Here is a 25,577-nt window from a genome sequence, read left to right as displayed (position 1 = left end):
TCAACCCCTCTGATCTGCAAGACACCTCAAACTACACAAAAATGACGCACTAAACGCATCACATTCTTTGCAAAAATGGCCTGAAACCCCCCAAAATCCATGATGCCACACGGTCCGATGAGTCGTCACACGCTCCCATAACAGGACTGACCCGCCTCCACACATGGGGATGGTGTTCGTTTCGTCATAAACTTTACCTGTCTTACTCCAGACATAACGCTGACTCGTGAGTCTAAAAGTCACTTTCATTTTGGCCACATGACTCCACAGAATCTTCCGGACCTTTCCCTTGGTGACGTTTTGCTTTATTCATCACCCAGGATGGTTGAAATGCACAAATGGCACTGCCAACTTCTTCTCTTGGATATTGAAGATGCAGATTGAATAATCATGACACGGCTGTATTTACAAAAACCATGCAACTATTGTCGCTTTGAATATTTCGCCTGATATTGACGTAATGTCTAAAAATATCGTATTCACCAGAAAGCGTGCATTTGTACATTCATTCTGTCAACGGGGTGGGGGGTGAATAATTTTGATTGCAGTTTTGTGTGTATATAGTATATGCAATATTTGAACGAGGTGACATTTATTTTTAGAAAATTGAAAATTGAATTGAAAAATTATTAAAAACGTTTAATTTAAATAGTAGCTTGTAGTCGTGACCGAAAGAACTAGTTTGCGATTACAAGTGGCCAAAATGGGTTTCCTCAGAAGGGTGGCGTGCTTCTCCCTTGGTGGTTTGGGCATCTGGTAAGGATGCCCCCTGGGCGCCTCCCTAGGGAGGTGTTTCAGGCACGTCCAGCTGGGAGGAGGCCTCGGGGAAGACCCAGGATTAGGTGGAGAGATTACATCTCCACACTGGCTTGGGAACGCCTCGGGGTCCCCCAGTCAGAGCTGGTTAATGTGGCTCGGGATAGGGAAGTTTGGGGCCCCCTGCTGGAGCAGCTGCCCCCACGACCCGACTTCGGATAATTGGTTGAAGATGGATGGATGGATGGATGGTAGCTTGTAATTTTTATTTCTTCATTTTGCATTGAGATTTTTCTCATTATAGTAATGAGAATCTGGAGTCTCACTGATATATATATATATATTAATGGTCCTAAAAAAATAAGCTTTCTGGGCAAAATAAAATGTCTTTTGATTTTGGGGTTAAATATGACCTGGACATGTTCTGTAAAGAATATTTTGGTTTCAATACCAGTTAAAATCAATTGGCAGCATTTATACCACAAAAGTGTATTTCGACTCATCCCTCCTTTTCTTTAAATGTGTGTTTTACAGTGAGACACTTACAATGGAAGTCAATGGAAGTCAATGGAAGTCAATGGAAGCCAATGGAAGCCAATGGAAGCCAATTGAAGTCAATGGAAGTCAATGGGGTTTAATGAGTAAACATTAAAATACATAAACAATATGTGTGTTAACATGATTTTCCTGTGATTAAATCACTTATTAACCACATCTGTGTGAAGTTATAGACAATTTAACAAATTGCTCAATGCCGAAAACCTCGTAATTCCACATTTTTAACAGAAAAATTAATGTAAGTGCTTTTATAAAATAATCAGCATCACATTTCTGAACAATTGGCCCCATTGACTTCCATTGTAAGTGTCTCACTGGAACACACATTTAAAGAAAAGTCGACTTTTGTGGTAATCGACATGATGACACAAATACTGTCGATTGAGCTCAACTTGTTTTGAACCCCGAATATTTCTCTTGATTCACCCAACGGATATTAACTCACATGTCCTCCATGTTGAGCCTCTCAATAGTGCATAAGAAACTAAAGCGCTTTTGTAGGTGGAGAAGGTGGAGAAGTTTCTCTACGGATAAAAGCAAAGTTTTATAGCCTCAAACACAAATGTTGAATTAAAGGAACTAGTCTGAGAGAACCAGAAAGACGGTGATAAAGCAGGATCAGCCTTCACCGGTCAGCAGAAGATCCTCAAGAGCTGTTCCATTTTGTCACAGAGACAAAGACTGCTTTAACAACACCCCCTACAAAGACTGCAGTCTACACCGGGACCAAGAACGGGACAGAAAAAGAGAGATACAACGGAGAAAAAGAGTTCAGTGTGTCCTACCTGAGGATTGAAGAACTTTAGACTCTGCTGGAGCAAACAGCAGGCGCTGTAACACACACACACACACACACACACACACACACACACACACACAGTTAACGCTCACACTTGCATGCTGCTGCATGTTTGAAGTGTTTGGGAGCGTCTCTATCTGAACTGAGTCACCATCATAACAGACGAGACTCTTCCTGTAGGTGGAAAAGAGGCCGTTACTACACAAGCATTTTAGTCACTTCCACAAGGATTAAACTGATCTTTCCATGAAGAAAGATCTCTTTAATATCTCAATTGTTCTTCTTAAGCAGTAGTAAAGAGTTCCTCCTGAGAAAAAGACTCACACTTATCTCACATCTCCTCTAGAGGTCCGGAACAGTCCTCAAATATCTCAAACATTTCTCATCATGTCATAGCATGCCATTTTGGCTCTGTTCACCCCATCTTCCTCCAAATAGTCTTATTATATTCCACTAGATGGCAGAAAATACTAGAAAACATTTATTTTTTCCTCCATCACCTTCTGTTACAAAATGGCGATCTGAAATGTAGGTGGCGCTCTAACGCATTTTACCCCTCACAGATGTGCTCGTCCATAGACATTCGGTCTATGACGTCTACATTCTTTTAAACTGTGGTATTAGTGCAACAGAATAATCTATAGAGTCACATTCCTGAGAATGAGAGCTTTCATTTGATATATGACATGTCTAAGTTCTTTTTTAAAGACTTTTATATATTCATATTAATATTTCTATCACATAACCACTAGGTGGCGCTTATTTGCGACGCAGATGTTTTAAGGCCTTATTTTGTTATTTTAAGTAACATAAATGCATAAATTATGGTTATCTGTGAAAAGGTCAGATTGTAAGCTTTCATACGATACCTCACATGCCTGGAGTGGTGGTGTGGTAGTGGTCTAAAGCACATAACTGGTAGTCTGGTAATCAGAAGGACCCTGGTTCAAGCCCCACAGTCACCACCATTGTGTCCTTGAGTAAGGCACTTAACTCCAGGTTGCTCCGGGGGGATTGTCCCTGTAATAAGTGCTCTGTAAGTCGCTTTGGATAAAAGTGTCTGCCAAATGCATAAATGTAAATGTAAATGTAAATGACTAATGTATACGGGGACTCCACAAGCAATACTGTCAAACCGGTTCAAGTTTATTCTACTTATATGCATGTGACAACAAAAAATAAAATAAAAAAAAAAGAATAAGATCAGAAGTAATCCAAAAGTAATTTACTTTATAAATGTAATCCAAGAGATTACATAACTAACCGAATTTATTGTCATGCAATATGTAATCAGTACCATTGACTTTAAGTCATCATGTGGCCTTTTGTAGTTATTACAGTAATTAACAATACATTTATATTTTTGTTCCAGAAGTTAGTATATCAGATTTATATAATTTAATAATGTAAACGGTAGTGAACCGTAAATATACGGGCATCAAAATTACACCCAGTGAAATGCAGTCATCATATTTATTATTTTTATTTCCTCCCCAATTTGTAACACCCAATTCCCAATGCGCTCGAAGTCCTCGTGGTGGCGTAGTGACTCGCCTCAATCCGGGTGGCGGAGGACGAATCTCAGTTACGCTATTCTCCGCTGCACCCACGCACAACTCGCCACACGCCCCACCGAGAGCGAGAACCACATTATAGCGACCACGAGGAGGTTACCTCATGTGACTCTACCCTCCCTAGCAACCGGGCCAATTTGGTTGCTAAGGAGACCCGGCTGGAGTCGCTCACCACACGCCCCACCGAGAGCGAGAACCACATTATAGTGGCCACGAGGAGGTTACCCCATGTGACTCTACCCTCCCTAGCAACCGGGCCAATTTGGTTGCTAATGAGACCTGGCTGGAGTCACTCACCACACGCCCCACCGAGAGCGAGAACCACATTATAGCGACCACGAGGAGGTTACCCCATGTGACTCTACCCTCCCTAGCAACCGGGCCAATTTGGTTGCTAAGGAGACCTGGCTGGAGTCACTCAGCATGCCCTGGATTCAAACTAGCGACTCCAGCGGTGATAGCGAGCGTCAATACTCGCTGAGATACACAGACCCCCATAGTATAGACCCCATATTCTTCATACATTTCAAGCATCCACAGCTGCTGGTATTTTCCCGTAATTTTACCGTATACAGTACGCATTATTGCATAACACATAAGATTGCATTACTGACACCGCTCATATGTAGTGTGGTAGTACAGCATGCTAATTTAAACAAACACACAAGCCACTTACCCAACAGCAGACATTAGAGACGGTCTTATATTCCACACTCATGACGTTACTTACATTAGAGAGCACAGGAGGGTTAAACTCATCAACCATAGACACTTTATATACAGCACGTATAACTCTCACAATCTTTCCAACACTCCAGAGTCCACACAAGTCATTTCACTAGCAAAGCAGCAGTGAAACTCCTCCCATCTGTACCACACAGCTGTGCATCAAGGGTGCATTTCTATATAACAGGACTTTATATTCTCTATAAAGGGACTGGTCCTAAATGTAATGACTTACGGTTGTAAATGTAATAAACAGCCCTAATGGCACTAAATAAAATATGTAAATTTACATTTATGCATTTGGCAGACGCTTTTATCCAAAGTGACTTACAGAGCACTTATTACAGGGACAATCCCCCCGGAGCAACCTGGAGTTAAGTGTCTTACTCAAGGACACAATGGTGGTGACTGTGGGGATCGAACCAGCAACCTTCTGATGACCAGTTAAGTGCCTTACTCAAGGACACAATGGTGGTGACTGCGGGGAGCGAACCAGCAACCTTCTGATTACCAGTTAAGTGTCTTACTCAAGGACACAATGGTGGTGGCTGTGGGGAGCGAACCAGCAACCTTCTGATGACCAGTTAAGTGTCTTACTCAAGGACACAATGGTGGTGACTGTGGGGGATCACACTCAACAATCACACTCAACATTACACATAGCCTCAGGATGGATTTGAACCGATGACCGTTCAACAGGTCATTGCACAGTCCACTGCACCACAGTGTATATATAAATCGCGACACTTTTCGCATTAGGACGGTTACAAACATTTACAATTTATATTATGACTTGTACAAACATTAGACAAACATAACTTCAATTTTTCCACAGATTTCGTCAATGACCGATGGTCAATTTATATTTTCATAATTAAAAAAAACTATTATACAAATACAAACCTAACACTAATATATATTATAAATACTAACGCATTAAAGTTTACTCAACTACTAACGCGAACTACACATTTAATATTAAAAACATATAATTAAAAACTAACAAATTATTATCAATAACGCATAATAGATATCTAGTCAGCTGTTTTAACGGATTTAACGATATCGCGAGACAATCACTTTGAAATTCGCGCCACATGCTCAATGAGTGACAGTTTGGCTCGTGACCAGTTCTGTATATTTTTTAACGGACGAAATTAACATAAATCTGGCAAAGCTATATATTTTTATTGTTAAGGAAAATGTACATTTATAATTGTACTTATATGATATTATAGTGTAGTAAAAAAAAAGGGGGGTTAATAATACAGATATGTAATTTGTCAACATTATGAACAATTCTGAACAGCTCACTATATATTAAATGTAAACTAATTAAGCAAAGTAAAGTCAAACACACGGATGTGGTCAATGAGCATCAACAGGTTTAAACTATAAGGCAGAGAAACGTTGCATAGTCTAACAATCTGCAGATGTCGCTATTGGATAATTTTGCTTTAAAAAAGGGGTAATATACTTTGATGTTGTGTTTTACTGTTGAATATTAAAGATTATTATCGTTAGGCTCTACATTGGGATAACTAATCATTTGTGCTTAATTGGTACATAGTCTGTATAAATTAAAACCTGTGGGCACTTCTGCCACATCCTTTAGTGAGTGTTGTTTCGCGGTTAAACGCCGCACATCGGCTCATATTTAGTTTCGTCGGTTGGCGGTCGATGCCCTCTGTCGGTAGGGAATAGTAAAATGGCCGCTAGAGCACTTCCGGTTGCTTAACCTACTGCTGGCAGTTTACAATTCAATGAGCAATCTAGATCAGTGATTAAGCCTCGATAATTTGCTGCAACTACAATACTATGTGAAGGCGCAAAATGATTGACAGGTAAGAGTCATCAGCTGTCACAGAGACCGGTGAGATACAAAACGCATTTACTTAATATATTTCAGGGAGTAGGACAATGTTGCATACCTTTCCATTAAAAAATAGCTTACAGCACATTTTATTTATTTATTTATTTAAATGTTTCATTCACATAAAACAATAATGTCAAAATCTTGATTTTAACTTATTTATAAAAATTAACTTTTATTAATTATAATAATACTAATTATTATTATTATAAAATTAAATTAATGGATTACACAGTAAATATTGATACATGGCATTCATTTCGTTGGCTTTCATCATCATTTATGTTTATATATCTTCAGAAAAGTGTAAACAAAATCAAGTATTTCCACCTCGGAAGTTTCTGAAATTTGTTTGGTTTAAAAATGGAATAAGCCATCAGGTTACTGAAGTGGGTTGACCCATATGAAGAGTTTGTAATGCTGTATTCAGACACCAGATGGCAGGGATGTTAAACATTTAAAGAACTGGCACACTACATCAACATAACTACAAATGTACTGCACATTGCACTTGATTTGCCTTTTAAAAGCAGAGATTACTTGACTAATTAAGGCTTTTAATGCTCATAACTTCTATAAGTGTAAGCAGATTTGATCAACTGTGTCCAAACACATGATATAACCAGTTTGTAACCTGAAGTTAAAGGGGCCTGAAGTGATCCATTCTGGATCTTCTGCAATGCCTAATTCTGTAGAGGTCAATGTTGGACACTGACAGTATGCGAAAGGGCTTTATACTTCTGCATTGAGGCTATACTTACACATTTTTTGGAATCGTATAATTTTGGTCATAAAATGAGAGCAAAAATAAAAAATAAATGCACAGCCAGAAACCACTCTCACGGTAGAATGGAGGTCATGACCTATCTTGTTATGATTTACACTGACAGTCACATATAGCTCTACTTGCCTTCTATTTCCAACAGCTAATTTAAGATGTTGCTTCCCAGGCTGGTTGGCATGGCAACATTCCACATGGTTTGTACCCACTCGCTGTGGCCACCTCTGAATGCACACAAAGATACATTTTTCTCGCAATGCTTACAATGGGGTTTGACCTTTGTGCTTATCGTTTTTCCACACCAGCTTCGAGCGTACGCATCATTTCATCTTAAAGGATGACAATAGAGCCTGTCAAGAACAATTCTTCCCTTCTGTAGCAGCACTGCGATTCAATGGAAACCAGATACGAGCATTGAGTGTCACTATTTTTCCTTTTCATACTGTAGATAGTCATCAATCATAGATTTGTTTTCATAGCATGTCTATTTACACCGTGACAGTATGGATGAATCTAATGAAAACATGTCACATTTGAAGAAATATAAAATTAGGTTTGGTGTAAAGAAAATGAAGTGGAAACCCCCACTAACAAGCAACACATGATTTAATGGGACTTTCATTTGTTCTCATGCAGTGCCAGTAGGCGCTGTTGTACAACAACTCAATTTGTAGCTTCAAAAATATGATAATAAAAGCGTGGGTAAATGTGAAGGAGTGCATAGAGTGATCTAAAGGTGCCTGGCTGTTTTTAAACCCTGACGGGTGCTTCTGAAGTCCACTGTTGAAGGAAACATGCAAATAGGATAAGTTAAGAGTCAGCTATGATAAGAATATCAACCGAAGCTGAGCTAATTAAATATTCCACGACATTTGAAGTGCACTGCACGGCTAGCATGCAGGGAATTTAGAGGAAAACTCAAGGCCACATTAAACAGACTCTGTTAGCTTGTGCTTTTCCTATATATTACAAGTACAGTACTTGAGGGTTACAAACTGGTCAACTGGTCAAAGAGCCCAAATGTTCCCTGTGTTCCAGTTATAACTGAGGATGAATGTGCTCCTTGATCATGCATGTTATGTTGCATGAAGGTCAAGTGTCATAAGGTAAGGTATCTTAAGGCGCACACATTTACTGGTACACTTAACCAAACCGATTTCATGTAACTGTAGCTCAACTAACATTGGTTAAAATGGTTTGTTCCCGCTGCGATATCAGTTCTGCACCCCTACAGATTACTGTTCAAATGTGCCCCCTGACAATGTGTGTTGTCATCCATTTATATAGTGTACAATGGGTTTTTTGTTTTGTTGTATTTTTTATTTATTTATAAATTTTTTCTCCCCAATTTGGAAAGGCGAATTCCCAAATGCGCTCTAAGTCCTCGTGGTGGCGTAGTGACTTGCCTCAATCCGGGTGGCGGAGGACCAATCTCAGTTGCCTCCGCGTCTGAGACCGTCAATCCGTGCATCTTATCACGTGACTTGTTGAGCACGTTACCACGGAGACGTAGAGAGTGTGGAGGCTTCACGTTATTCTCCGCGGCATCCGCGCCCAACTCACTGTGTGCCCCACAGAGAGCGAGAACCACATTATAGTGACCACGAGGAGGTTACCCCATGTGACTACCCTCCCTAGCAACCGGGCCAATTTGGTTGCTAAGAAGACCTGGCTGGAGTCACTGAGCACACCCTGGATTCAAACTCGCGACTCCAGGCCTGATAGTCAGCGTCTTTACCACTGAGCTAACCAGGCACCCGATTTGTTGTATTTAATAAATGTATGTAGCTAATGAATACCCTGGAAATTATCACATTTTTTTTGGGACAAAATCGTAATTCTCAATAATTTTACATTTTGTTCAATGTGATGTATATACAAATCAATAACTGTCCACTAAGTGTAATGATAGTATTTGGGGTAAAAAGCCCCTATAAAACATCTTGTTTTTCTTAAGTGGAGGGAATAGATTTCTTATGAAAAATGTTCAAAGTGGGCTCACATTGACTAATCCAATCACAATGGGAATTCATTTGATTATAGAATGCTAGATATGTAATGAAATGTCAAATGTGATTGAAACTAACAAGAAATGATGCCCCCTTCCCTTCAGTGGCTAATTTAAATTAGCAATAGTCTTAATTTGTTACTCAAATAATCCATCTTGCTGTCTCAATAGTATTTGCATATGTTGACTAATTGTGTCCTATAACAATGGCCTATTAATGTATAAAAAAATACATGTATTTCTTGAATCTTGATGCAGCCTCTGTGAAAGGGCTCTCCAACACTTGGGTGGGGTGGTTGTTTTGTGTCCCGTGTGTTGTGCAAATGGGATGTCTAGGTAAGTGACAATGTGACTGTGTTTAATAGTGTGTTGTTCCTGCAAGATGTCTTGGAAGTTGTTTTTGTATGATGCAGAATAAAAGCAGATTCTACAGACCGTTCGGTTCTCCCAATGGCCAGTCCATACCTGATTGGCCCCAAAGTGCGTCGCCCCACCGGTCAAATGCCCAGTATGCCAGATTACCAGTCCAGCCCTGAATAGATCACAAATGTATACAAAAAATTAAAGTTACCCATTTATTTCCCATGCCTTACTGATAATTTCAGAATAAAATGTCAACAACTTTTTAATAAACTCAGCATCCAAAAATATCGTATGGGACTCTCATTAAACAAAGTTAAGGTAAGCCTTTCACAAATAAATTGAGTCAGTAGTGGTTTTAACCGCCACACAAACCATGCAATTGCATTGGGCCCTGGACGTTGGGGGGCCCCCGGCCCCTGTAGAACATCTTGAGGGGTGACATTTTGTTCTGGGTAAACACGTGAATACGCTGTTGTCTGTGGGCCCAGAACGGTTCACGAAGCCATCAGGTTCGGGTCAGTAGAACTTTGGGTTTGGGTTTGTACTTTATGAAAACAATTTACAGACCTTCCAAACTTGTTTCGCCCATGCGCGCTCAATCACACAAATACGCGCAAACGGGTGTAACTCCGCCCCTGAATAGTGTAGACACTTTCCCCCTGCTCACCCTGTCGATAGTACAGCAGTCATTCATAAAATGAACAGAAGACTATGATACAGCTGTCAAGTAACATTCCAAAAATGTGAAATGTCCAACAGTACTAAATCTCCAGAGACTGACAGGTGAACAGAGGTGGCCAGAAGAGTGGCCAAGCTTTAATCAGAGGTGGCACATAGTGCCACCCATGGCCACTACATAGCTACGTCCCTGCTCACATTAAGTCTTGCGTTCCCACTGAATGTAACTCCTAGCCAATCACATGTAAGCCATTGCTTTATAAGTCTGCTCACAATCACATTGCTGTTTCAGTGTGCTAACACGGTAACCTCCTCCACCCCACCACCACCAGTTGAGTCCCGTCCCGCACGGGGGTAAGCTCCTCGCCCCTGCCTCCTATCTCCGGCAGGATATGACGGTTCCGAGTACAACTTCCTCAGACCGCCAGACGTGGTCTACTCCAAATTCATCAAATAAATGTCATCTTAAATGTCACTCAAATCTGTGAGTTTTCCTGATAGAACTATTGTGAGGAATGCAAAAATATTTCAGGAAAAAAAAAGGTAATTCCCTGTCCTCTCAGGGACGCCATACAGGTCAACTACTGGCGTTTGGTTGGGCTACACCGCGAATAAGAGGGTTGTTACTGACAATGCTGGATGTTGAAAACGTAACTACTGTCACACTACTAAAAAAGCCCTGGAAGTGTCTTTTATGTGCGGCATAGCCTTTAAACACTGAGGTTGAGCAGAATTACTCGTGAGTGTTTAAAGATCAAGGAGTGACATTTAACAACATGCAGAGAGTGAACTCGCTCCGACCCTCTTTAAATGACTTTAGACAGGAGGATCGGATCTCTCTTCAGCCGTTTAGAGCTGTCATAGGTCAGAGATACTAAACAGTCCGGTCTTGTTTTGAAAATTGATTTGCTAACGTGACAAATCAATGCTGTCTTAATGTCAAAGGCTGTATGTTTTTTTAAAAATACTGCCTTCGCTAATGAAAACTGATGGATTGGCCAGACCAGTTAGTTGGTCAATAAATGGCCATTTTGAGATTATTGGCATCAGTTCCTCTCTTGTTAATGAGTTCATTTACATGCACCTTACACCAATAGGTTGAGAAATGACCACACATATTGTTGGGTTAGTAAGTATTATCGGTGTAAGCTTGTATATGTAAATACCCTCACAATTCAGATGGTGAACAAGACTGCTGTGGTGAATAAAAAGCTGATAGCAACGGTAGAGTTTCCATCACTTTAAATGAACAATTCTTCTCCTACAGCAGCTGATTCTGGGAATAAAGCATATTCATTCTGCTGCAAGGTATGAGACGGGCATATGATAGACAAGTAAGAGGGTTTTTCTATCTGGATGAAATGAAATGGCCAGACCGCCACAGCTGCCCTTTACTATCTGTCAGACTAAATCAAGTTCAGCGTGAGTTTGTTTAATTTCATCTGCGCTCACTAACTCCACCTGTCTCTCCTTATTTTCCAACAGGCAAACTGAGACGGGCAAATTGAAAAGGTCTTTATTTGTGTGAAAATACAAACTTTAGTTTGCATTCTATTCCTCAGGTGCAATTTAAAACGTCTCCTTCACTGATTCGCGTTGCAGCACTGTGTATTTCGAGAAGTTTATTTAACCGTGGATGTGTGTCTTGGACTTAATGTGTGTCTTGCACTCAAAATGTATTCCCAGATGACAATTATAATGCTCACAGGTGCTCTAGACACAAATGGATCAGTTGTTGACATAATGTGAATAGCATAGCACAGATAATTTGGTCTTGGAAGAGTTTTATGAGAAATATTTCATATTCAGTTCATATTTTGTAGTTTCGTATGGTTCATTTTGAGATATCTTTGAGACTTTGAGCCCATTTAAATGCACACTAATATGCTGATAACTCCCAAAAATCTGTTTATTTATCAAATCAGACAAAACACGAAAACCATTGTAGAGCAGAGGAGGGCGGGCTGGGCTGGAACAACGCACGCCTGGTCCCCAATTAGCCTGAGGGGCTCGCGAGGTATAAAGGAGGCTGGTGACGACAGTTCGAGAAAGAGAGAATGACAGGCTAAATGTGTTTTTCATTTATTTCTTCATTAAACTATTATTTATATTGCCAAGCCGGTTCTCGCCTCTTCCTTTCCATTGTACTGCTTTACACTCGTGGAGTCCTCGACACTGCCGTCCACCCAGGGGAGTGCTGCTGCCATCCTCTGGGGGACGGAGTAGCCAGACTGCCCGGATGCGGAGAACGGCCGCTGTCTGCGAGACGAGTGAGGACTGGACTCCCCGACCTCCTGGAGTGAAGGAGCCTCTGCCAGGGGCGGAGGAGTGCCCTGCTGTCCCCCAGAACCGCGGAGGGGTCGAGAAGACCGCCGTCCGCGAGGGGAGGAGGGAAGCGACCGCCTGGAGTGGTAGGGCTGTTGCTAGGGGCGGAGGAGTGTCCCCACAGGTCGCCGAGAACACGGAGGGGCGTTCTGTCCGCTGGGGGTCGGTCTGACTCCGGTCCGCCCGGGGAGGAATGTCTGCCGTCTGCCTGAGAAGGTGGAGGAGTGATTGGGGACCGGGCGTGCGTTGTTCCAGCCCGGCCCGCCCTCCTCTGCTCTACTAATGGGTTTACATGAGATTTGACATAATCGAGTTATACTCCGCTTCAAACCATGAAGAAGCATGTGCACATTGGATAAACCGAGTAGAATGCTGGTAACGGTGTTTACATGCAATGCAAAATCATTTTAATGGGAAAAATCTGCCAGTGTCAATCAGTTCATTCTTAAGAGTTTAAAGGTTTAAATGACCTAGCATAATGGGTGTAAGAACATGCATGAAAAAGTGGTCATTGAGCCCGTTTACTTGCACACCAATGCACTGATTACTCCCTAAAATCGGCTTATTTAAAAAAAAATCGGACAAAACAAGGAAACCGTTTACATGAGATTTGAAAGAATCACGATGTTCTCTGATTTTTATGTTAAACCTTGAAGAGGCATGCACACAACTCCTGCGAACATTGGTTAAGCCGTTAAGAACAGGGGGCCTGGGTATCTCAGCGAGTATTGACGCTGACTATCACACCTGGAGTCGCGAGTTCGAATCCAGGGCGTGCTGAGTGACTCCAGTCAGGTCTCATTAGCAACCAAATTGGCCCGGTTGCTAGGTAGGGTAGAGTCACATGGGGTAACCTCCTTGTGGTGGTGATTAGTGGTTCTCTCAATGGGGCGTGTGGTGAGTTGTGTGTGGATTGTGGAGAGTAGCATGAGTCTCCACATGCTGTGAGTCTCCGCGGTGTCATGCACAACGAGTCACGTGATAAGATGCGCCGATTGACGGTCTCAGAAGCGGAGGCAACTGAGACTCATCCTCCGCCACCCGGATTGAGGTGTGTAACCATGCTACCACGAGGACCTGCTAAGTAGTGGGAATTGGGCATTCCAAATTGGGTAGAAAATGGGATAAAATAAAAGGAAATAAAAGAATGCCGGTAACGACGTTTACATGTAACGTTATATCGTGTAATGGCAACAATCTACCCGTGTTGACCAGTTTATTGTTATGCTTTTATGATCTAACCCCAAATGGTCACTGGTCCTGCTCAACCCGCTCCAAGCAGGATTCGAACCGGGGTCTCTGGCGTTGGAGGTGGGCAGGCTTTAGCCTCCTCGTTGGCACGCCTCCTCCAATGCCAGGGTCCCCAGCTCGAGTCAAGCAGGACCAATGACAGTGGTGCCAAAGTCCAGGACTGTCACTGGTCCTGCTCAACCCACTCCGAGCGGGATTCGAACCGGGGTCTCTGGCGTTGGAGGTGGGCACGCGAACAAAGAGGCTAAAAGCTGCAGCCCATAGATTCCATCGCTACTGTACCTCTTGAGGCCAGGGGAGTGAGATTTACACACACTGCACTCCCGTTACAGGAACATATGGCTTGACATTCAACTTGAACGAAACGCAGCTTAATAGTTCATCACACAAAATCTATAAAGCACTCAGCTGTCATTTCATGAAGCATGAGGTGATTAGCCTTTGAGCGGCACTTGAATCTTCAACACAAATAGATAATCTGCCCTTTGATTGGCATGTGCTTGTGTCATTGAGGGCCATCGGCGTTACCCTGTGGTCTCACATTCATTTCCTGGTAATAATTACACTGAAGTACCTGGAGATATGGACCTTTTGTCATCAGTTACTCACCTTCTTGCCATTTGGAACAAAAAAATGAATGTAAGGGATCTTCATGATCATCCTTCATTTTTTGGATGAACTGTCCCTTTAAGAGCAAACAGTGGAGAAATCATGTGTTGGTGGTTATCTTTTTACAGCTAACGTATGTTTTAATCTGGACTGGCTCCATTTTTTATAGTAAATAATATATTAGACTTGCACATGTTCTCTCTCTCTCGCTTGATGAGTTGTTAAACTGTCAGTGAATCATAATTTCTTAACCTCGGCTCAATAAATGGCGTTGGTGTGGTAGCTCACTCTTCATGCATTTGAATTGCAAATCAACTGCCGTTGAGATTTCGCTGTCTCTCAGTCTCTCTGCATGCACTCACTTGTGCACATTTCACCACAGCTCTGAGCTTTATACCCATTAACCATATATTGTGCTTATTAATGCTGCTTATTCTAACCAGTGTGTTCATTATCGATCAGTTAGGCCCAAAATGTGCTCTACGCAAGTATGTAAATGCAAAAGATAGACGAGTTTGATTTGGTGTGTCGTTGAGTTCTGAAACGTATCAGAGTGCATTGCAAGTTTGCGTTGCATTCTCAGCATTGCTGCAAGGGGCACATTAGCGGACATTAGCATAAACTGCCTTCTATCACAACAGTTTGATGAGAGTCTAGCTGAGCAAGTCAGTTTAAGTTTGATAAACTGTGGATGTTTATAGCTAGCTACCTCAAAAACATATTCGGTTTAATAGCAAAGATATTTGAATGAAACTCACCTGGTATTAAGATGCGATTGGGGTGATCTGATCACATGTGGTCAGGTGAGTCACATCACTGTTTACACCTGGGTAGGGTTGCACCAGCTATGTGTAAGGTCTCACGTAAGTTAGGACTACTAGTTAGTTTGTAACTAAGTCAGTGCTTAATTTGGTTGCACCACCTGTTCTTAAGACAAGACTTAACTAGTAGGTCGTAAGCCCTCCGTAAAGTAATGTGTAGTCACGTAAAATGATGTTGACCTGTATTGATCCAATAAACGCCCTTCAAATTTGTACACAGAAGTGTTAAAAAGCTGTGCATTTCAATTTGATCTGGGTCATTACCAAGGCATTGCTATTGGGTTGCTAAGGTGTTCTGGGTCATTACAAAGGTATTGTTATGGGGTTGCTAAGGTGTTGTGGGTCATTGCCATAGTATTATTATGGGGTTGCTAGGGTGTTGTGGGTCATTGTCAAGGCATTGCCAATGGGTTGCTAAGGTGTTCTGGGTCATTGTCAAGGTATTATTATTATGGGGTTGCTAGGGTGTTCTGGGTCATTACCAAGGCATTGCTATTGGGTTGCTAAGGTGTTCTGGATCATTACCAAGGTATTGCTATGGGGTTGCTAGTGTGTTCTGGGTCATTACAAACGTATTGCTATGGGGTTGCTAAGGTGTTGTGGGTCATTGCCATGGTATTATTATGGGGTTGCTAGGGTGTTCTGGATCGTTACCAAGGTATTCTTATGGGATTGCTAGGATGTTGTGGGTCATTGCCAAGGTATTGTTATGGGGTTTCTATAGTGTTCTGGGTCATTACCAAGGCATTGTTTTGGGGTTGCTAAGGTGTTCTGGGTTGTTGCTAGGGCATTGTTACAGGGTTGCTAGGGTGTTCTGGATTCATTTGCCAAGGTATTTTTATTGGGTTGTTAAGGCGTTCTGTGTATTTGCGAGGGCATTTTTATGGGGTTGCTACAGTGTTCTGGGTCATTGCCAAGGTATTGTTACTGGGTTGCTAAGGTGTTCATGGTCATTGTTATGGGGCTGCCTAAGGTGTTCTGGGTTGTTTCTAGGGCATTGTTATAGGGTTGCTAGGGCTTTCTGGATTCATTTGCCAAGGTATTTTATTGGGTTGCTAAGGCATTCTGTATAGTTGCTAGGGCATTTTTATGGGGCTGCCTAAGGTGTTCTGGGTTGTTGCTAAGGTATTCTTACAGGGTTGCCAGTGTGTTCTGGTTTATTGCCAGTGCATTGTTTTGTGGATTCTAGGGTGTTTTGGAAGGTTGCTATGGCATCGCTATGTAGGTAAAAATGTTGGTAACACTTTCTATGAATTCCAGATTTATAACGCATTTTAGAGGCATTTAAATGCATTATACTACCTTCATAATGTCTCATAATACACCTTATAATGAGTTATAACTTCTCATAAATGATTATAACTACTGTTAACTGTAGTTATAATTATTTATGAGAAGTTATAACATATTATATGGGGTATTATGAGACATTACTAATGCACAATAAAAATGGGCTTTACAGAAAATGTTACCAAAATCTGTTTCTATATTTGATCGTTCCTCCATCATCATGTTTATAATGACTGACAGTAATTGTCTGAAATATGCTTGTATGAAATAATAGATCTGAATGAAATGGTGCGTGTGAGTTCAGGCGTATCGGTGCTCTGCAGGCAGACCTACAAATAGATATTCTGACATTCAGCTCTCTGTTATTAATTCATAAATGTCACTGATGATCACTTACTGTAGAATAACGGTGTGTGTGTTTAGGGGATTTAGCCACAAACAAATGAAAATCACAGTTTTTCTCCACTGCTTTGCAAACCATTCCAGATCCCAAAGCAGTTATTAAAAACACTATTCCTTAACTATATTTTTGACTAGTCCAATTACATTTCTGTGCAACCTGCTTCATTGTAAATGGAATGGATCTGGGTCATGTAACGTGTATCGCAGGAAACTTTGTTTACGAAGACACTGAGCGTACATTAAATGCAATATAATGAGTGTAATGACAAAAAAGTCACAGATAGCAGCCCGGGTCGCTGTGGTTTCTTAAAAGGCGATGGTAAATGATTTAGGTACACTAATTGTTCACATTATGTATGGAAACATTGCAATTAATTTACTTTCCATTTATGAAGCATGAATTATTCACGAGAAAGAAACCTGGAGGTAGCTCCAAAAGTGGTGCAAGAGTTCAGCAACCAATTTGTAACACCTGCAAAACGGGAAGTAGGGTAGCTGCCGCCAACAACATATTGATCACGAGACACCTCATGTTGTGCATGCAGTCGGTGACCTGAACAACTGGCATCATTATTCAGAACCACCCTGAACATGTGTTCTCCCTGATGTCGCAGTTCATTATAATGTGGAAAACGAGTGAACGGCACCTCTCTGGTTTTCGCTTCATTTGTCAGAGTGCAAATCATCATGTTTCATGTAAAGCAGCCATGTGGGACATCTATTAGATTGCATGCTGGGCATGTTGTATGGCCAAAGGCAGCACGTGCATGTGTTATATACTCATGCATCTATGCATTGACTGCAGTCTAAACATGCCATCAACAGCCTTGCATATGAGTTTAATAAGCACATACATAGCTATAGAAATGACTAGAAATTAGATTTATTTGTAGTTTCATTATTTGTTCATCAGACATTCCTCTTTAAATACAATAAGTATCAACTTTATAAAAAGTGACCCACATTTGGTTTGCAACCATTAAAAATATGCACATGGAGCCACATTGAGAGCCCCATATCTCTGGGATTGAACCATACAGGGCCTTAAAAATTGAGATATTAAAATAAAAGTTTGAACCGAACCAGAATATAAAAGGATATTAAGATATATTTAACACTTCTTGAGTTACAGGGACACCAACTTTGGGGAAAAAGAACACGAAAAGTGCTTTCCCCCGTGTTTGAACGGTCACCATTGGGATATAATGCAACAAGGATTGATAAAGTCAACTGATTTTAGGAACCGATCGACCAATCTCTGTGTACCAATAAAATAATGATGCTGACACCTTTCTACGGTTATTTTATTGATCTGTGATTTTGCTCCAAAAGCACAAGTGAAAATTGCCATTTTGACCCCCTCTACAAATAAATATTTGTAAATATTCACCCATGGCATTTTATATTTTGGCTTTCATCTTCATGTATTTATTTCACCAGAAAGGAAAGAAAATCTACATTTTGAGCTGGGGACCTCTAGTTGAGTTGACACAGAATGACCCTAGAGACACTTTACATCATCCAATCAATTACTTATAAATAAAATCACGCCCTGCTTTCTACAAAAGTCACGCCGTAATTTTCTTTGTTTTTATTAATCGCTCAGAAGTCTCGTTACAGAAATAAAATGGGTTGCAAACATCATTTCATGTTGACTTTAAGGATATCCACATCGGCCTATATATTCTTCACTATTGCATACATAATCTATAAAAGACTGATTGCGTACATTTCAATCCATGAATTAATTGCGTCATCAAACTTCCGGTCAGTACTCTACTAAAAAAGATACACAGTATGCCCACTGTATGATCCAACTATAAATGTGATGCATGAAGTCATCGGCTGTAACGTCTCTATGGAAACCATGACTGTTTGCAATGCAATACTATATAGAATCTATACCGTGCACAATATGCACATTTTCTGTTTGCATGTAATACTCTTATGACCCACTACACTTGTCAAAATATGCAGTATACATCCAAAGCATGCGATGAGTGAACTATATGTAATTACAACCACAATTTATTTTAAACATCTCTATTTTGACTCATCATTTGACCAGACTGCCAAAAGTCAAGATATATTTCTTTAAAATTAAAATTGCAATATGATGTCTGAGATGATAACTGGACGCCACTCGCTGAATTTAACACACTATGATGATATCAAGTGACAATTGTATACTTTGCATAATTGTTCGCAACATTTATAATAATTAGGGGTGGGACGATATGATTATCTCACGATTGATTTGGGGTTCACAGCACTTAACTGACAAACTATAAGAGCATTACAATTTTCATTAAAATGTTTGAGCAAAATGCTCATTAAAATAATAAGAGTTTCTCATGTACCTTTCTTTATATATATATATATATATATATATATATATATATATATATATATATATATATATATATATAGAGCACAAACTAAATAACCTTCTAAAATAATTGGCTACATTCAGGCTGGACAAGCAATATAACCGAACTGAATCTGTCTTGAAAAATATGACAAAACCTCTCTATAACATGCACGGGACAGCTGTACTTGTTTCTATCACTACCCTAGCTCATATACCTTATATTTGACCACATTTGACCTTAACTCAGGACATATTTTTTTGTGAGGAAAATAAATATAATGTATATTGTTTTTTTTTTTTTATATGAATTGTTTGTCATCATTATCACACAATGTTTAAATATTGTACATTATATCAGTTAATATCATGAAATTACATGTATAATAATGATAGGAGTCATTTGAAATATGTTTTAAATAATGTGTACAATTTACACTGTTAATATTCAATTGTATATAAAGCTAAAGAAGTACTGTCACTTTAAATGAGACCTATTTTGCCCCTTTTTGCAAGATGTAATTTAAGTCTCAGGTGTCCCAGAATGTGTCTGACGTTTCGGCTCAAAATACCCCATGGGTCATTTATTATATAAATACGCCTCTTTTTGGGTGGAATCAGAAACACGCCGATTTCGTGTGTGTCTCTTTAAATGCAAATGAGCTGCTGCTCCCCTCCCCCGACATAGCTCAGGTCTCCGTGGATACAATCAGAGACAACGCTAACTTTAGCTGGAACATGAACAGTTGGTTCTGATCCATGCTTGAGAATCATATAAGTCTCCGGTTATTATATCATAATTTATGGTGTAATAAATGATCCGTGGGGTATTTTGAGCTGAAACTTCACAGACACATTCTGGGGACACCTGAGACTTATATGACATCTTGTAAAAAGGGGCAAAATAAGTCCAAAAATGTGATTCTCAAGCATAGATCAGAACCAACTGTTCATGTTCCAGCTAAAGTTAGCATTGTCTCTGATTGTATCCACGGAGACCTGAGCTATGTCGGGGGAGGGGAGCAGCAGCTCATTTGCATTTAAAGAGACACACACGAGATCTGCGTGTTTTTGATTCCACCCAAAAAGAGGCGTTTATAACATGGTCTAATAAATGATCCATGGGTCTGTACCATAGACTGTAAAAAAAGATGGCCGACGCCCCTTCGCTCTTTTCCATTGGTGAGAACTGAAGCCGCCAGTGTCCCGATATGGCGCTGACATCTTGGGACTTGAGTCTGCGCAGTTGCGATTTCGGGACCAGACCTGCGCAGTAGTGAACAGGAAGTAAAGCCGCAAAATCAAGGCCCCGCCCTCACTCTCGCTGAATCAATCGCAAGCACACGCCCCCTGCACTTTTGACTTATGACGGTGTGAAATAATTAATTATAGAAATTTAGATATTAAATTTAAAGCTCCAATCTCCTCAGTCCTCCGAAGATCCCGAAAAAAAGTCAGTTAGGTGCTTCAGTGACTACTTCGCTCAGAGAACCTGTCAATCACAGCTGTCAATCATGATGTCACAGCAGCGTTTTTATAGCATCAAATAACTAAAAACAAACTTATTTTGAAAACAAACACTTGAAATGACATCAACGTGATAGAAACGACAGTAAATGACAGAAACTATCTTTGGAAAAAAGATATGTGAAGTGTAATTTAATTGTTTAGTTGGTCTCACGTCCCGTTGAATAACGTGGGGAGGCGGGGTTTATGACCTATACTAGGACCAGCCACCGGGGGGCGATCGAGACGTTTTGGCTTCACTTTTGAGGGCTTGTGCGGCACACTTGATCTGTATAAGTCTCAGGCACATTTGCTTCAAAAACAAAACTTGTCCACTGTGTCTTCAGTGTCTCTGATGCGGGAGTACATGAAGACTTTTATGTTCACTTTTACAGCAACAACAGACACTTATGAGACATTATTCTTCTCACTGTATCTGCTCCAGGACTGTGTGTACATCACTCAGGGGAGGAGCTATGATAATAGGGCGGAGTCAGTCACCAGTCGTGGGCGTGGCCTGCTCTAACGTGACATCACTTTAGAGCAGAAACGAAAATCGTTCATTTTGACCGTTTTTGATGAATAGAAATATAAGACTTTTAACATTGTTGGATGGATGTGTACACACACTGCCGACTCACATTTATGTACAAATAAATTTTGCATAATAGGTTCCCTTTAAGAATGGTGGCAGTCAGAGGCGGACAGGGAAGACAATTCGGCGCAGGATTTTACATAGAAACTGGCCCAAAAGAACTGGCCCCCATTTCATGGCCGGCCCAACGGGAAACGTCCTGGTTCTCCCAATGGCCAGTCCGCGCTTGCCGGCAGTTCAGCGAGCGTCTCAGACGTTTTGACGACGTTACGTACATTAACGAGAGAGGAGCCCCTCGGTTTCTTTACCGCATTTGTGCTAAGAGTGATTAAAATTAATGTTTCTTTCAACATTGGATTAAAGAACATGCATGCATTTAATCTTTGATGCACACATTATACATTACACGTTACATTTCAAAATGTAATACTATATCGACATATTTCAACAAGCTATTTCACATACTACATTGCGATTTAAAAGTATGCAAGTTTTCCATTCGGGACAAAACTCATCTGAACTCTTTATATGATCACTCCGCCCATGATTAAAATATTCTTTACACACAGTTTAAAGGGGTCATGACATGGGTTTTTTTATTGTATTATTATGTTCCCTTAGGTGCAATTATAGTATTAATATATTTTTTTTTAAGAAAAACTTTTAAAATCTAGTGATTTATGACCTTTTCCCACCCTGTTTCTCATCCTCTGATTCAAACAGTCTGTTTTGGGGGCGTTTTCCATTTAAGACTTCAGTGTTAACGCCCACTGTTATGATTGGCTAACGTCAGTGCCTATGTATCAATTATTGACGCCCCAGCCAGAACAATATGCAAGTAAACTAAGTAAAAACACTGTGATTATTCATAATGAATGAAATTGCGCTTTAAAAAGTAGTTTAAAGTTTAAAATAGATTACTTACAGTTTGCGTCGTCGTTGTTCCCAGAATAGTCGGCACGGACTTATCTTTGAGCAACAGTTTTCTGGCAAAGCCAGCATCATATTGAGATTTGTTCTCAAAACAGTCATCCTTAAAATGTACAGAACAAACGCTTAAGTTAACACTGCCGTGACTGGGACGTCCGCAAAAAATAAACTGCATCCATTTTTCCCTGACGTCTGGATCTTTCGGCAGCTTATTCAGAGGTTTTGTTTGACCACAGCCAGGAACAGCACATCTGTGTGGCATCGTAATTTTCCTGTGCACAAGTAGTCTCTGTCAGAGCTCGCTGTCCATCGACTGAACACTTGTGAGGCGCACGGCGATACTGAAATGAGCGTAGTTGTCTTGGCGCTTAAAGCGTAGTTATCTTGTGCTGGAGGCGGTCATATGCAAACGCTGGTACGTCACTTCTAACCATCACGTCACTTCTAACCATGAATCCAGAACGAGCTGTATTTTCAGCTTGATTAAATAAATGATTCGTTTAGAATGGGGAGGACGTCTTAAAATATTAAACTTGCAGGACGTTTTAATGATACAAAGACCTCTTATATACCAAAAGATCAAGGCAAATTTGGTTTCTCATGTCATGACCCCTTTAATGAATAATGCAGATTAGCCATATTATTATTTATAAAGGAAATATCTGGATGCCTCTTGCTTAATTTACTGTAACATGCAATGCATTGAGGTCATGTGATAATAGCGTAGCAAACTACTGGTTGAAACATTTATCGTTACATTTATCGCTACTACTGTTTGAAGGGTTTAGCATGGCATAAACAGGTATTCCATGCTAATCAGAGCCAGTGTCATCAAGTAAAAGCAGCTGTGTTCATGTGGACTATGTTTTCTACTCTCAGGGATTCAGTTATTATTCACAGGCTAATTAATTCAATGCACGTGGCGTGCGGATGGGATGCTTTAATCTCCCTGAGATGTCAGTGCGTTTGTGTAACTAACAATGCTAAATCTTCATTCGCCACACATAAATAAATGAAGTCACTTGAGCGAGGCCGGCCGACTTCAGGACAAGAAGTAAATTGCTTCCATTGCTTCTGAAGACCTCAGTTCCTCGCTGAAATACCAATCAGATCAATCGTACTCTCGAGTACGGCGAGAATAGCAGATCATTAAGATCACATTTAACGCAGTAATATATAGGCTAGCCATCAGGGACATTTCTGAGCACATGGGGGCTATAAAAAGGCCTGTCATGCCACATATGGACTTCTGGGAATCATGAGTTTGAATCCATTCCCTTACATGAATCAAAACAAACAGAAGCGCTACAATGAATCAGATGTTATAGGATAGTTATCGTTATTCCCTCAGCTGGATGCACACTACTATTGGATATAAAACAACGACGTCACGTTAGACGTTACTCGTTTCAAAAAACATGTTACTGGAAAAGCTGCACTGTTATAAAACAGCTACATTTCTGTAACGCTGCTAAAATAATTGTAGTTGAATTACTAGCATGTCGTATTACAACATAGCTGAAATGGTGACATACACCGCGCTGAGATCCATAAGATTAATGTACCGCACACACAGACGAGGAGAAGTAATCCGGCCTAATAAAGTCATTCATGAGTTATTGGCGAGTTTCCTGTTCCTCCTCTTCACTTTCATATGAAAGACCACAAGGCAGAACGGTGTGTGTCAGCATCACGCTGTCGATGATAAATAATAAAAACGTTGAAAAGCATTTGACTGATGCCGGATTTAGATTGCTTAGAGGGCTGAGAATATTTATTCACTTTAATGATGAAGTCCTCTATTGACTTTTCTAGAACTATAATCAGCCCGAGAGCCTGTGAGGATCTCGCAATGTAATTTCAGATGAATTGAGGGGACGATAAACATTTATAACTTACCGAACAGTTTATGTTTGCCACAAACTCCATAAAGTTTCTTGGTTTGATCTTAATGGTTGATCTCTGGATGGAAAGGAGATTGGTTTGTAAACACTATGTAATTTAGAGAAGTTTAAAGTTTTATGTTGGGAGCTTTTACACTTTTACAGTTCGCTCTTCTGCTGGATATGTGTTATGCTCTAATATACCACAGTTAGGTCCGGTCCTCGAATCTGATTGGACGAGAGACGTTCCATCAGCACTCGGACACTACACTGTGTGTGTATCACTCCGCTTCTAAATTAAGTGGAAGAGTACTACTGCATGTGTTATGAATTATTGTCTTTATTTTTGACATTACATATGTTAGCCAGCAGGTGGTGGCAAAAGATCATTTTTGTGTGTAATTTGAACCGGTTGGTGACGTGAAGTGAATAGTCATTGTTTACATAGTTCTGCGCTCTGTGATCGCTAATACATTACCAAAGCTAGGAAATAGCTTTAAACGGGCAACTTCAGGATTAAGGCTCATGTTGAGAGTCACAAGAGACTGATTTATTACAGAACATGTGCTTACCTTTTATCGGAGTTTCCACATTGGATACACACTGTTTAAAATGGCGGAGGACATCGCTGTTGCTATAGCGACTGACTCTTGCGCAACGGCTACTGCGAAATAGGGAGGAATACCCCCACGTGGACGTCTATATTCCACTGTAAAAGCTGAGAGCATCTCTGACTGGGTGTGACAACAGGTGATCGCACATGCGCTCTCTCTCTCTCTCTCTCTTTGTCTCTCTCTCTCACACACACACACACACACACGCACTCACATCCATCCTTGTTTATCCAATGACTTGTTTGAAACAGCACAAGCCGTGATACCATTTCTGAAGTGACATTTTTGAATTGCTAATGAAGGTTTGGACGCATCATTTGTTTTGAACCAGTAGCTAACGGCAGATTCTGATCTGTCGCGTAATAAAGTAGTTCCATGCATAAATGCGTTTTTATGACCGTACTCAATTTTTTCAAATGTACTTATTAATTGAACTGTTGTATATAAGCAACATAACACTCACAATCATGCGATATACATCAGCACTGTTGTTTTTACCTACCTGCGGCCGGATCACAGCAGTGCTGATATAGGGCCATATCGCATGACTGCAAGTGTGATATTGCTTAAGTATAATGTAATGTAGATCACGTGATCACCTGCTTGGACCGCAGCCCCTTATCCTCCCTCTTAAATCGAAACTATTGGTGGATAAGAATTTTGTTCAAGCTCCGAACCCTAAAATATAATGTTTCAGGGCCAATATGAATGTGCTACTTGTGTAAATCGATCCTTAAAGGATAGTTCATTCAAACATTTACACATGTTGTTCAAAACCTGAATGACAATATTTTTCACTTTTATACATACAGTACAATGAAAGTGAATGGTAACTGAGGCAGTCATTCTGCCTAATGTCTTCTTTTA

General features: G+C 40.5%; 1 protein-coding gene and 1 pseudogene across 2 annotated transcripts in view; one reads left to right on the top strand and one right to left on the bottom strand.

Moving 5' to 3' along the window:
* Positions 1-2,254, bottom strand: part of LOC127621869 (serine/threonine-protein kinase PAK 6-like) — a 40,140-nt gene extending 37,886 nt beyond the window's left edge. For both annotated transcript variants that reach the window (XM_052095650.1, XM_052095649.1), the window contains exon 1: positions 2,100-2,254. The gene's annotated coding sequence lies outside the window, so the exon portion shown is untranslated. The remainder of the gene's footprint in view (positions 1-2,099) is intronic.
* Positions 1-25,577, top strand: part of LOC127621861 (MAM domain-containing glycosylphosphatidylinositol anchor protein 2-like) — a 286,776-nt pseudogene that overhangs the window by 229,098 nt on the left and 32,101 nt on the right.

Source organism: Xyrauchen texanus, chromosome 28 (assembly GCF_025860055.1).
Source record: "Xyrauchen texanus isolate HMW12.3.18 chromosome 28, RBS_HiC_50CHRs, whole genome shotgun sequence".
In the NCBI taxonomy this organism is placed as follows: Eukaryota; Metazoa; Chordata; class Actinopteri; order Cypriniformes; family Catostomidae; genus Xyrauchen; species Xyrauchen texanus.
This window is presented reverse-complemented; position numbering and strand designations above follow the sequence as displayed.